The sequence below is a fragment of the Coturnix japonica genome, chromosome 2 (genome assembly GCF_054131305.1).
Source record: "Coturnix japonica strain WE chromosome 2, WE-NBRP24, whole genome shotgun sequence".
NCBI classification, from domain to species: domain Eukaryota; kingdom Metazoa; phylum Chordata; class Aves; order Galliformes; family Phasianidae; genus Coturnix; species Coturnix japonica.
This window is the reverse complement of record NC_140664.1, coordinates 43,232,643-43,246,877: the sequence shown is the minus strand read 5'-3', so window position 1 is coordinate 43,246,877 and position 14,235 is coordinate 43,232,643. Positions and strand designations below refer to the sequence as shown.

The following is a 14,235-nucleotide window of genomic DNA, read 5'->3' as shown; positions in this document are numbered from 1 at the left end:
TTGGAAGACCTGGATTTTCCTGAATTCTCCAGATTCCCATGAACTGAACTCTAGTCTTAACCCTAATCCAAAAACAGAACTTATGTATATCCCACCAATTCATCCCAACGTGAGCTGTTGGAAACAGTGGGATATTTTTTTTTCCCTCATCAGTGTCAGTCCACATCCTCACACTGGGTGTCCCTTGGATCCAGCAATCATCAGACTCTCCAGCTCTCCTGAGCCCTGGATTGCTCCATATTCCCATCCTAGCTTTAATCACAGCTCAGAGTTTAACCAGCAGTTGTGACTAGCACCTTTATCCTCTGTTACCTTTCTAGATCAACCTTTTCTACCTAGACCTATAGCTGTAACTCCAAACTTTGTTGCAAGGCCCCATATCCTATGCTATTCTGATTTTCATGCCTCCTTTTTCTGAATCCAGTTCTTTATACCAAACTAACACTATCCTCAGAACTTACTCTGTTCTGCTACCACAAACCTTTCGTAGTGCTGTTCTTCATCAATTGTCCCATTTCTGTGATAGCAAGTAATTAATAGATTTATCAGGGTCCTGTAGCATCTATGAGAAATGCTGGAGTTACAGTGGGAGAGTGTTTAGAAGAATAGAGATGGTGATATAGGGCTTGTGATGCAGCTGAATTACAATTAGGGCTAAAATTTCTAGCAGTGCAGGAACCAGTGAGTCACATTCACTCCCAGTCCCTGGAAGGAACCATGTTATGTTGGACCTTCTTGGAGAGCTGAGAGACTCACATAAGATCTGGGAAAGATACCTCTAGATGAAAATAGTTAATATTCAACTTAGAGTTTCAGGATATATGAGCTGAAAGCTAGATCTTTTGACTGTTGCATACTGCAAAGCCCAGTGCTGAGCACCCAATGACCCACAGTTAATTGCAGCACGAGTGGGGATCTAAAATTAATGTTAAAGCTGGATTGGTAAGATTCAAGTAAAAGGGATAATCTGTTTTCCTTTATGATTTTCCAAGGCCAGAAGGTTTATGAGGAAGAATGGCAAAGGCACAGTGTTTTTTTTATGATAAGTGGGGAGAAATGCAGGCCATTGCTCTGTAACTATTCTAGAACTCAGGTTGTGTGTTCTGAGTGGAAAAGACTGAACATTTCTGCTTCCTGCATTTCCCAGCCTCGGTGCATCTTAAAACTTACTTCTGATCCAAGCTGTTTTAGAAAGTGCATTAGGTTTAGAGTATGTGATGAGTGTGGGCCAGTGATGGGGTACTATATTGAATAAATGCTCAGGATTATCAAGTGGAGGGATCGATAGTAGGAGCTGAACACAGGTTTTCATTATTTATTAGCCACAAAGGAGTTGTAATATGTAGTTGAATCTTGGATTTCAGCAATGTTTATTTTAAAAGAGATTGGACATGCTCCTTTCCCCAAGGCAAAAACCAGGTGAACTAATGTAGAGACATCAGGCACAGCCACAGCAGTGAGTTCTGGGTATGTGAACTTGGAAGAAGCCTGGACTGCAGAGGACTGGGAGCATGCCAGGATCTCACAGGGAGGTAACCTCTGTGGCAGGCACCCAGGAGAAGCAGCAGGCTGGTTCAGGCTCTGGGCAGGGCTGTGTAGGATTGGAGCCAAAGCACTTGTTGTGATGTAATTAGCTTGAAAGGATGTACCCGTATAAGCTTCACATCCACACTCATCCTGGAGAAAGAATAAGCTCACATGACTGGGAGCCCTGCTGCTTTTGGAGACAAAGAGCAATCCACCTTGAGATCCAGGAGACAGCCTTCACATACAGGAGGCCCTTGCTCCTCTTTTTGCCCATCCTCCTGCACACTCTTGCATGCCCTGTGGAAAGACATAGGGAAATGATGTCAACAGTCATGAGAGCACTGGGCCTGTTTGTTTGTTTGGTGACAGCTCAAGTTGAACAGAGCTGGCTGTGGTGCAAGACCTACAGCAATAGCTGTCTGTCCTGAGCACACAGAAGGACACCATGCAGGGAAAGGGCAGACAGCTGGGAGGCATAAAAATGTTGTAAACTCCCATATTGCTGACAGCAGAAATGAATACTAACTGAAGATGGGGGAGGGCCCTTTAAGGTACAGAGAAGAACATGACAGAAACTAGGAGAAACATGAATTTTTAATAACATAATGGTTCCAGAGAGTTTCAGCAACTCCTTCAAGGGCAAGGCAACATGAATATCTGCCCACATCTCCCTAAATGTGACTTCCAGACCAGCATCTTAAAGGCTACCACCCGGCCCAGCCGTGTGCAGAGATCTGTGGTATACAATGAACAAGTCCAGGCATAAAGAGGCAAACCAGCTCACCTCACCTCACGACATTCTACATAGAGTAGAGAGTCACACTGCTGTGTAATAGCTCTCTTTTATATATATATATATATATATGTATATATATACACATAAACTATTGGCAGAGACTAAGACAAATTGTTCCAGACTTGTAACTGGCACTACAGCAGGCTCTATGTTAATTCCGTGCTCTGAGAAAGACTACCCTTGCTGTGCTTCATTAAAACCACATTATGGGGAGCATAATTCATTTGGATACTTACTCAGTTTAAATTATACTATTTTTTTGCTATTCTTTATTTAACATTTATTTGCAGAAAGTGATGTTTCCAGAAATACTTGGTTGTTTTATTGGTATAATTTCCCTTATTCTTAGTGACTGTCTCTGCTCATGGAGGACATGAAGAATTATTCCAAAAAATGTATTCCTATATTTCTTTTATTTTATCTCATGGAAAAGCTCCTTGTTTTCACATTTACAGTGCAACAAATAAAAAGGAATAAAAGAGTGTGTGTGTGTGTGTTTGGAGTTCTTTGGCAGGAAAATGAATCACTGAATCATTAAATTTGGAAAAGCCACTAAGGTCATCCAGTCCAGCCATAACCCCCACTCCCACCATGCCCACTAACCCATGTTCCTCAGTGCCACATCTATTCAGTTCTTAAACACCTCCAGGGACCGTGACTCCACCACCTCCCTGGGCAGCCTGTGCCAATGCATCACTACTCTTTCTGAGAATAATTTTTCCCTAATATCCAACCTGAACCTCCCCTGGTACAACTTCAGGCCATTCCCTCTTGTTCTACCACTAGCTACAAAGGAGAAGAGGTCAACCTCCATCTCACCACAGCTTCCTTTCAGAGAGTTGTATAGAGCAGTAAGGTCTCCCCTGGGCCTCCTCATTTCCGAATTGAACAATTCCAGTTCCCTCAACTGCTCCCGATAAGATTCACATTCCAATGTGTATACAACGTTTAAAACCCTTAAGCAAGGGAAGTATTGAACACATCTCTCTGATTCCCTGTACTGCAGGGTGGAAGACAGACATGCCAATGCACTTGCTTCATGAGTTGAAGGAGTTCTTGCCTCTGCACCTCTGAGATCAGTATATAAATGCATTCACAGATTTAAAAGCATTCATTTTAAGTGCTCACAAGAGTCACAAAGACATGTTGAGATTGGGTTGGACTCGATGATCTCTAGAGGTCCCTTCCAATCCCTACAATTCTGTGATTCTGTGATTTACAAGTATTCAAAATTGAACCTTTAATGTACAGTCTAACCTATGCTCTTCACAAGCATATTTGCATGCAAGAACTTTACTTCCATTAGAGCATATGAGAGGAACAGATAGTTTGTGGATTTTCACGTGCAGATAATGAACATAAGCTAGTTTTCATGTCAACGCTAGATACTAATGCTGAATTATTGTCCTTATGCTTAGTTGTAAATGTACCATTCCTATGCATATAGCCATACCAACTCTGCTTTTCTTGAAGAATATATTACGATAGGAATCCCCTCAAAAACGAAGAGCACAAAGGTCTCCCACAGTGCCTTTGAAGCTCTTCCCCACAGGAGTTTGTCTTCAAAGCCTGACGGAGCTCCAACATTCCTACAATGAAGCTTCGTTTTTGAAGTCCTCCAGGAAGCTTTGTTGCTGTGTGGCCTCAGGACACTTCTGCTATTTGTTTTTATTTCTCTAGTTCAGAACAAAATAAACTATGAAACCCAAATAATCCACTTATCGGCTACCACAAGAGGGTGCAGTTGCATTTTGTTAAGTCTAGAGCCGACCGCAAGAAACAAATGGGTGACTGCAGCAGCTGCCCCGCTGCCTACAGAAATGACTAATAAAAGCAATCGTAGAAAAAATAAATCTCCTCGAGAACAGCAAAAGGCGAGGAAAGTTGTATTGAAACACACTGAATGTATTAATAAACAACACTTGTTGGTCAGGTGATGCTGGCTTAAAAAAACTAATATACTTAAAGTACCTCTGAAATCATTTGTAAATTGTTTTCTCTGGCCGAGTAAAGACTCATAAGTGCTCCAAACTGAAGCACTCAGCTATGAAATGCACTCATCCTTTTTAATTGGACTTCACAGTCATTGTCAGAAACATCACAAACCAAGTAGAGCATTTTCTGCATTCACCAGCACAAGTCTGCAGTGACGATGGGCTTCAACAGCTGGATGTGATGAAGCCCAGAATTGTCAGGATTGTCTTTCATGTCTGATTAGCAAGGTTTATTTATGTTACAATGGCTCCTGGAATGAAAGCACCCAACAGACTCGCCATGGAGACTATATGCCCAGTTTGAAAACTATGCACACAAAGAACAAAAGAAAAGATGTATGCCTGCAAGAACCAGACAAGTGATTGTACAGTACAGCTGATACATGATCCATGTGCCGACAGGCGGTTATTGACAAATACCAGGCAGATTCCTGATCCAGTTTGTTGCTCTGCTCTTTGGACCTGCCATTCCCTTCAGCCTACACCACCCAAAGCTGAGGACTCCCCAACTCTCAGTGTTTTGTGATCTGCATGGGATGCTTGGGTCAGGATTCACACATCAGTGAAATCTGAGTGGTGACGATATTCTGAGCTCAACAGACAGCTCTGGTGGTCAGTTCTGTTTTTAAACTCAGCGAGTTATCTGTTTATTACCCTAGGCAAAGCACAAGATTAACTGGGGTTATGGGAGTCAACAGGCTTCGTCCTCTGCTTACCACTGTCCAGATGAAGCCTGCCATAATACAGAAGAAGCCAGGGCAAACTTTGCCACATTTAGCAAAGAAGTTCCCCTGAAACACAGACATCAAGCTTGCTGCCAATTCTAGAAAGCAGAAGGCTTTCTCTTTGATTTTGCATCCTCTAGGTGCCAACAGGGACTCAAAGCTATGCAAGGGCCTGGCAGGTTAGCTAACTACCACTGACCTAAGACTTCAGGAAGATACATCATGCTTAGCTTTTAAAAAGTTCTGTGTCCCTTTTTTATAGAACTGAAAGTAGCAGTATGTTTCCGATTAAGAAATAGCAAAGTTTTTTTTTTCTAAAAACTTCATAGAATGGTTTGTGTTGGAAGGAACATTTAAGATCACCTCATTCCACCCCCCTGCTATAGGCAGGTACACCTCCCTCTAGACCAGGTTGCTCACAGCCCCATCCAGCCTGGCCTTGAACGCTTCCAGAGAGGGGGCATCCACAACCTCACTTGGTAGCCTGGTTCAGTGTCTCACCTCCCTCACAGTAAATTACTTCCTAATATCTGCTCTAAACCTACCCTCTTGCAGTTTAAAGCCATTTCCCCTAATCCTTTTGCTACGTACCCTTATAAAAAGTGCTTTTCCAGCTTTCCTGTAGGCCCCCTTCAGATACTAGAAGGCTGCTATAAGGGCCTCCTGGGCCCTTCTCCAGGCTGAAAAGCCCCATTTCTCTCAGCCTGTCCCTATAGGGAAAGTGCTCAAGACCTCTGCTCTATAGACTGTTATTTTTCTCACAAGCACCAGTCAGTTTGTTAAAAAGTTCACAGTTGTGAAATCTCAAGTGTAGTTTTTCATTTCAAAGGCCTAAGTTTTCCACAAGACTTTGACTTTTTTGAAGAAAAAAGAGAACAGCTTTTGAAGGCCTCTGTGAAACATCATATTTTAAATGTGTTGAAATGTATCAAGCCGTGTCACATGGATTTCATCATGTTACATTCACCGTCTATGAAATATATATTTACCTTTATACTAGTGTAAAATATGGAGTTGATATAAAATTCTCATTGCCAGGTTGAAGTATTCCTAATGTTCTCTAGGGAGAATACTTTCAAATGTGCGTGGTTCTGGCTTGACATCTTCTCTTTATTGCTGCTCCAGAATTTTCTGTTCATGTTTTTTAGTAGAAAAGTGGTTTCTGCAAAATTTATTTTATTTTATTTTATTTTTCCACAGGAAAAAGTTGGTTATGCCAAAACAATGTAATGTCCCTGTGGGAAAACAAAAGAGAATTCAAAATGTTTTGAACTGTCCAAGCAAATCAAAATGTTTTGCTTCAGGATGGTTTGTCATTACTCATCAGGAGTTTGTCACGGTTTAGGCCCCTCATTTGCCCTGTCATCTGGGGTCCCTGGATGGATTATATTTTCCATAAAGAACAATAGAGTCCCTTCTAGCTGTGTTAGGATGATCCACCAAAGATGTCCCAAGCCCACATTTCAAAACCCAAAGATTTTTGAGCTTTCTGTATTTTATTTTTCTTCCCCACTAGAAAACAAAAGCAAAAATACGGGACAGTGTGGAACAGGCTGATTTTCACACACTCTGTTTTCAAAGAACTGGGAATAGTATAAGCAAATTCCTATGCTTTGGAAGATCCCTTTCTAACCAAAAGTGAAAGGAAAAACAAGCAGAGGGAAGCAACATTAATGTAACCTTTAATGCTATGTATTTCTGATTTTGTAATTCTCTTATTTTCTTTACCCGTATTTGTCTCCATGTCATTAATTTTATACCATTATGAGAATGACAAATGCATTCTTTTGTTGTACAATTAGTTAATTCTATGAACAATGAAATATCTCACATAAATTATCGGGCTGTTACAGACTATTTAAAGAAACGGGGGGGCTAAGAGGAAATAGCGAAGTAAGATACTATTTTTTAAAAGACTGAAAATTTTAAAAAACTGAAAACAGTTTTGCAGTTCTCCAAACCAACAGGATCAATTAATTATGTACTTAAGGGAAATAAAGGAATACCTGTCAGCTCCATTTTTGAAGAGAAACTCCAAATTCAGAGAAACACATGTTGATACAAGCTCTCCATTAAAAAATAAAATAAAATAAAATAAAATAAAATAAAATAAAATAAAATAAAATAAAATAAAAAACAAATAAATAAAGTTTGGCATTTTTATAGCTTTCAGTTTTATGTTCATGGTATATAGAGAGTTTTCTGCTAAATGTAGCAGTTTTTTCTTGCCTTTTGAAGAATACAAGCATTAGAAGTTCCAAAAAGCTATGATGTATCCCCAGCATAAACATCTGTGCAGGGGGCTCAGGCTGGGTTTTGCTCTGCTTGTTTCCCCACTTGAGAGCCAGCTCTTCAAGAAGTGTGCTAATGACAGAGCAGGACAAAGCAGCAGCCTGCAGAACAAGAGAAGAGCAACATGGAAAGAGAGTCTTCCTCATTTATTCATCCTTGTACTTTTCTGTTCTTTTTAAGCCATGCGTGGAGAAGGGAAAGGCCACTGATACTTTCCCACAATGATCGCTGCACAGTGGGAGGTCCATCCCAGCTGTACATTTCTACCTAATTGCAAAGAAATGCTGGCTTCTCCTTTGAAGCCTTGGAGCGGAGCATCTCCAGGCTGCTTGGCAAGCAGGGCTTGTGGGAGGATATGCAGATAGTTTGGGGAGAACTCAGCTTAGATGAGCTAAGCCCCTACATGCAAAGTGAGGCTGTGCAGAGACTTACTCACCACCAGGTCAAATGTGGGCGTATTATTAAGAGATACCACAAAAAACAAATCCTTGACATCAGCATGGGAGACTTGCTAAATCTCAAATGATTGCTCCCAGTCTGGAGGTCGAGGTGCCTCTCTGTAGATTCGCTGGCAAAGTTACTTTATTTTAACATGAGAGAACAGCAGATTTCACAGTGCAAGTGTCCCAGCAGTGAAGCAGATGATTGCCAAGAACAACCTCAGCACAAGAAATTGAAGAAGAACTCTTACTAGTAATATTTAAAAGCATTATCTAGTGGCAAGGCTGCTTTCATTAAATCCAGGCTTCTTCCACCTCTTACTGTATTAGGGTTTTTTTTTTGTTTACATTTTAACAGTGAGTTTTCCACAAGTGCCTCCTCTCTGCTTTTGTTACCTGGGCTGGCTCACTCCTGACGCTCTGTTCACCCTTAGGGGAGAAAAAAAGAGGCTGCAGCTGCTTCAGTGGAGCTGAGCAGGTAGAAAGAAAAGAACAAAGGGTTATTTATCTGAAGCAAGGCTGGAAGTGATCCATGCAGGGCCAAGTGACACAGGTCAGGAAATCATAGCCATTGTTTTCTCCCTCCTTGCCACCACTGCTGTCTCTTCTATATTACTGCAGTCACACTGGGCTTTTCTAACATCTGAACTGTAGGAAAATTCAGAAAGTTCTGGCTGCAGCTGAGGTTAAGTAAGGTGACATCAGTCTCCTCCACATGTGGTAAACTCTTTCCTCAGAGCAGTGAGCACAACAGTATATATGCCATTCCCTAGCAAAATCATACCGACCAAATCTCAGTTTTTAGAAAACTGTTAGGAGACTCAAACTGGCTGTGATTGTGTTGGCAGAACTGTAAAAGTACAGGGAAAAAAAAAAAAAGATAGTTGTAGTTATGCTGACAGACCTGAGGGGACTGCAACCTCCAGCTGAAGGAACAGTGACTAGAAAACAGAAGATGGAGGATAAACAACAAAGGTTCAGGGCTTGCCAAGAAAAGAAAAAACACATCTGATGGCTGCCCAGTTTTCTGAGATCTCTAGATGGTACATAATGTTTGTGTTCACCTGTAATGCTGAAGACAACAGTGAGCAGCCCCATCCTGATCGAAGCTCCACTCTAAGGATTTGTCTGGCATCCCAGATTGTAGAATAATTTTGTTCCTGGAACTATTCCCAATTTAATAAACATCAACACATTCATTGAAATGAAGAGGGAAATCTTTCTGGTGCCCAGACAATTATCCTCAAAACACTGGGGCCATAATAACTATCTAGCATGGAAACTTCACATCTATTAGGGATTAACACACAACAAAGGGCACTGGAACAGGCTGCCCAGGGAGGTGGTGGAGTCTCCTTCTCTGGAGATATTCAAGACCTGACTGGACGCCTACCTGTGCGACACGGTGTAGGGAGCCTGCTTTGGCAGGGGGTTGGACTCGATGATCTCTAGAGGTCCCTTCCAACCCCTACAATTCTGTGATTCTGCTACAGGTCTGAAGAAGTTGAGCATCTTCAGCTGGGGAGAAGCTCAGAAGAACAGAATACACTAAGAGTAGAGGAAGTACCAGCCAGCAATGAGGAAGAAGAGAAACAGCAGGGATGATGGGATGGTGGGGGAGAGGCTCCTTAGGAAAGCTGGTCCAGCTATAATAAGACAATGCACATAATTGCCATGTCTTTGTAAAAAGGAAGTTGCTAGATTCTGCTTCACTTCACTTATGAAGTCACATTAAAAGCTCTGTGATAGCATGTATATCCAACAGCTAAATGTTGGTGTGTGCTGGGAGATAACTGAATTTGGAGTGGAATCCCCTAAGAAATCTCTCTAAATGTTGTATTCACTTGGATTTCATATCTGATAATATTAAGAGTTTCTTCCACAGTAATATCTTAGGCAGTCAGCACAATGTACAACAACAACTTAATAAGTGTAGCCAATACGGAGATGTGCAAATCTCCCAAAGGCAGTAGAAACTGTTCTGTTACACAGGCTGGTAAGTGAAGTGAGAAGTCTTTAAAAGGCTCTGAATGACTCAAGCAATGATGTCAAAACTAAAAGTAGTTCAGGTCAGCTTTAACACGTATTTCTTTTTCTCTTGCTGTTTGTTCCTTTCCCTTTTGAGCAAGAGCACATGACCTGCTTTGTGAGGTAGAGTGTAAGTTCCAGATCCCTCAGAAGAGAACAGTGGTTCAAAAAATGCATTACAGTTTTCTTCACATCTACAATTTCACAGGCTTCAGATTTTTTCAAATGAGAAACTTAAATGAAAGATCTGGATCTCTGCAGCTTTTATGCAGGAACCGAGGATACAGGATTTGTAGCTGCTGCCAAAGTAGGGCTGAGTGTTAACTGTTCACCATACATAACACTGCCCTTGAAATAAAAGCAGTAGTTATTTTAAGTAACCATAAACAATACTCATGTGCAATTCAAAGCAGATCGGATATAAAGAGATAAAGATTAGAGTACAGCAATACGGCTTCCATTATACAGTGTAATCCAGCGTGTCTGATATAAGTGGATGTGACACAAATGTAAATAGCAACAAGTTTAGAAGCGTGGCATTTTCCAAGACAGAGTATAACATGAAATCAGAAGTAACTTTAAATGATTTCCCAAATAATGTCTGAACCAATGTTGTGTTAGTTGCTGTTTGTTTTTCAAAGCCTCCACACACTTGCTAAAAGTATAACGTGCAAGTAGTTAGTCATGTTTCACATGATCACAGGGAAATGCTATTTGCATTTGAGTACGAATGGAATACTTAATCTTTCAGATAGAAGTGAGTACCAAATACACGGATCCCAGCCATGATGAGTAGAAACATTGTATGGCAAAATAAGGCATTTCTGAAGAAAACCTATAGAAGCTTAACATAAAGTTTAAATAGAATTCTTGCTTCATAATAAGAAAAAAAATGAGATCCACCACCCAGTGACTTAACACTGCTTCTTCACTGAACTAATGGATTCATACATCATTTGCTTCACAGCCAAGTAAAATGTTTGACTTTTAAAAATCAGTGGCTTTATTAATTGCTTTACTCAAATAAATTAACATGACAAAACAAAAATATTTATCAAAGCACTTAAAAAGTAAGCACATAACAAATACTAAGCCAAGAAGAACTGCTTTGTATAATTTGATCACAGTGTACAATAAGCAATGGCAACTTTGCCCATGAGTTTTGGAAGACACCTTCCTAAAAGGCCAGTATTTTCCACACTTCTGAAAATAAGGTGAGGCCTTGACTACCACTTATTTCTCATAAAGAAAGGATGGGTGTAGGTAAAGGTATCTTTTAAAAGTTCTTTGCAGAGGCCCATGAGCCATTCCAACATTTTATTTTTTATTCTGATTTTCTGGAAAACAATCCCAATTATTTTCAAGAATGTCTCAATGTTTCCAATTTTCTACAGGCTTACTATGTGTACCATACATTAACTGTCAGCACACACTGTTAAAGCCCTGCAGAAAATCCCTGTCCACCTCCTGTAAAATCTCAGGATACAAGTCCTGCTTTCCTCAAGTCTCAGGATACAAGACCTGAGTTCCTCAATCACAAATCTCTGCACCCATATCAGTGCCTGAAATACCCCAGATTGCCTACACCTCTATTCCTGTTCCTTCCTTCATTCTGCTCTTACAACTTTGTTCCCACTAAAAATACTTTCTTTGGCATATTAAGATCTTTATCCTACCAAGCACTGGGTAATTTGAACCAAAAACAAAAGTGCATTTAGAACTGCATAAATATAAATGATCACAGTATCACAGTATCACAGTCTGGTGCAGGTTGGAAGGGACCTTAGAGATCATTGAGTCCAACCCCCGGGATTCAAGCCTCCTGTGTAGCAGAGCAGCACTTCTACCACTTGCGCCACAGGGGGGATTCGAAATGATCACCTTCTTTAGGAATCAATTCAAATACAGCTGCTCCCTTGAATGAACAGTAAGGGGCTAAGCCCAACTTATGGCCTATGGCACACGCAGCACTGCAGCAGATCTTAGAACCCACTCAATAGCAGCAGAGCAGTAGCATAACAGAGCTTTACCTAGGTGAAATGTAGCAGCAGGCTACAGGCTGACTCACAGGCAGAAGGTGGCAATGACAATCCCAAGGCCTCTTCAGCACAGAAATAAAGGGAACGAGAAACCAGCAGCTTGATAGGTTTAAATCACCTGTTTGACGTGGCATTATAAAAACAAGGAAGGCTGAGACTGTCAGGAACAAGTGCAAGACAACTTAAGAAGTGGCCAGTTTTTCCACCACAGGGAACGCATGCCTGGCCTTCACGACTCAAGGCCCTAATCCATTCTTTCCCATCCAGGTGATATGGTGTGGGGCTGAGATTGTTGCCAACTAGCAGACTGGTCATTGCATCTTCTCCCAAATTGATGTACTATTTTAATCACACGGGGCTTGAAATTAAGCATGCCACTCCCTTCAGAACAAGGGGCGACAAGCACAAACTGGAACACAAGCAAACAGGAGGAATTTCTTTACTGTGGGGGTGACAGCACTGGAACAAAGCTGCCAAAAGAGGTTGTGGAGTCTCCTTCTCTGGAGATATTCAAGACCCAGTTGGATCCTTTCTTGTGTAATCATCTACTTCAAGGAACCTGCTTTAGCAGAGGGGTTGGAATAGATGATCTCTAGATGTCACCCAACCCATACGATTCTGTGATTCACTAACAATAGAAGTTGATCACCAGTGGAGTCTTAGTACTGTTTCTGGTGGTACATCTGGACAGTCAATAGCATAAATGCACAGAGAAGGCCACAGATAACTGCTGAGTCTTTCAGAAGTCCAACGCACACTCCCTATATTGGTGTCTGGGAGATAAAACAATCAGAGGGGTAGAATGGACTGAGAATCCCAAGGAACCTTTTGGCATCACGTGGGCACAGCCAGATGCCAAGAAAAATCCCATTCACTTCAGGCCTGAAACCTAGGCATTGAGTTACACTGACAGCTGGCAAGAGCCAATATGCTTCTAACCATACAGCTTTAGCCCAAAGCTGATACATTTCTTAAAGAACAATGAGTAGCCGTGAAACACAATGAGAATAATGTGCTTAAGGCTTAGTCTGCTTTTCAGATACCCAAGTTTTACTTTCTGCCATAAACTTAACTGTCTGACAGTGTTTGCCCATGTACAGGAAAGGAAAACACAAGCAATAGTGGAGGTCAGCCATATAAGCTTGGAGAACTGCTGCAAGCCCTGACTGTGCTGGGAAGCAGTGACCAGACCTAGAGCTCTGACTGCTCCTTGGTTAAATAATTCATCACCCAGATCAATTTGTAAAACTCGTTGTTGATTTCTAAATTAAAAATCAATTCCGCAATAATGTGATTTAGGCTCCTAACAGGACAGGAAAATGATAAACTCCACCACTCTAACAGGGTTACATGAGTATTATTTATGGTAAGGAGCATCACAACCTGAAATGCTTTTGTGTTATTATTTTAAATTATTTTTTATATATAAAACTGTTAACTGCCTAGTGTATTTATGGTCTTGTAAAAGCAAATACTTGTATTTGACTTCAGCTAAAAGACAAATGGTTTTACTCTCCATCATTGCCTAGAAATGGAATCTCCTGCTTGATTGTTTTAAAGAGTAAGTATACATTGTATTAGATTCTCATTATGGACCAATACAATTATCAGTCAGCCTTCACACCAAATAAAGGTGCAAGAGACATAAATCTAGCTATTAATGAGCTGAAAACTAAGCTAATCCTGAATGACAGCCACCAATCTGACTGTGTAAACTTTAATAATCTGGGTTCCTCGGGGTGTTTTTCTCTCAATCCTTCCTGCAGTCACTCAGTATCATTAAGGCTAGAAAAGAACACTAAGAACATCTAACTGTGACCCCATCCCCACCATGCCCACTAACCATGTCACTCAATGCCACCTTTACACATTTCTCAACCATCTCCAGGCACAGTGACTCCACCACCTCCCTGGACAGCCTGTTCCAATGCCTCACCACTGTTTCGGAGCAGAAAAATTTCCTACTACGCAATCTCAGATGCCCAAGGCCAGGTGATTCAGCCTGGATATTTTGATTAACTGGCCTGACTTCTGAAAGATGGCCTCAGAAGACACTTGAAGAGCCTTTATCTTGAAGTCCATCGTGACACAAACCCAACTTTCCTTTTTCAAACACCCGACGCTGACCTCTGCCACTGAGACCAGCGGGATGTCCCTGTCTGACTCAAACCTATATCACACACCAAGCCTGCGTGGTTATAATTTCTCCACGCCTTTCCCACGGCAGGCAGAAGAGCTTAGAGCTGAAGCCACACACCTGAACGGCGTCAAGCAGGGGGAAGGCAGCCCGAAGGCCGCCCCGATGTGGAGCTGCCCCTCATCTCGTGGCCGCCACCATGTTGTCTCGGTGCGCGGCGCCGCCGAGGAGGGGTCCGCCCGGCTCCTCCCCGCGGC

The 14,235-nt window shown here is 41.6% G+C and overlaps 1 long non-coding RNA gene across 1 annotated transcript; it reads right to left on the bottom strand.

Moving 5' to 3' along the window:
* Window positions 1-1,301: 1,301 nt before the first annotated feature.
* On the bottom strand, window positions 1,302-14,209 carry LOC107310043 (uncharacterized). The gene is made up of 2 exons (XR_001553446.3): window positions 14,099-14,209; window positions 1,302-1,824 (listed from the first exon to the last, which is right to left on the bottom strand). It is a non-coding gene; the product is annotated as an uncharacterized LOC107310043 (long non-coding RNA).
* Window positions 14,210-14,235: the final 26 nt, after the last annotated feature.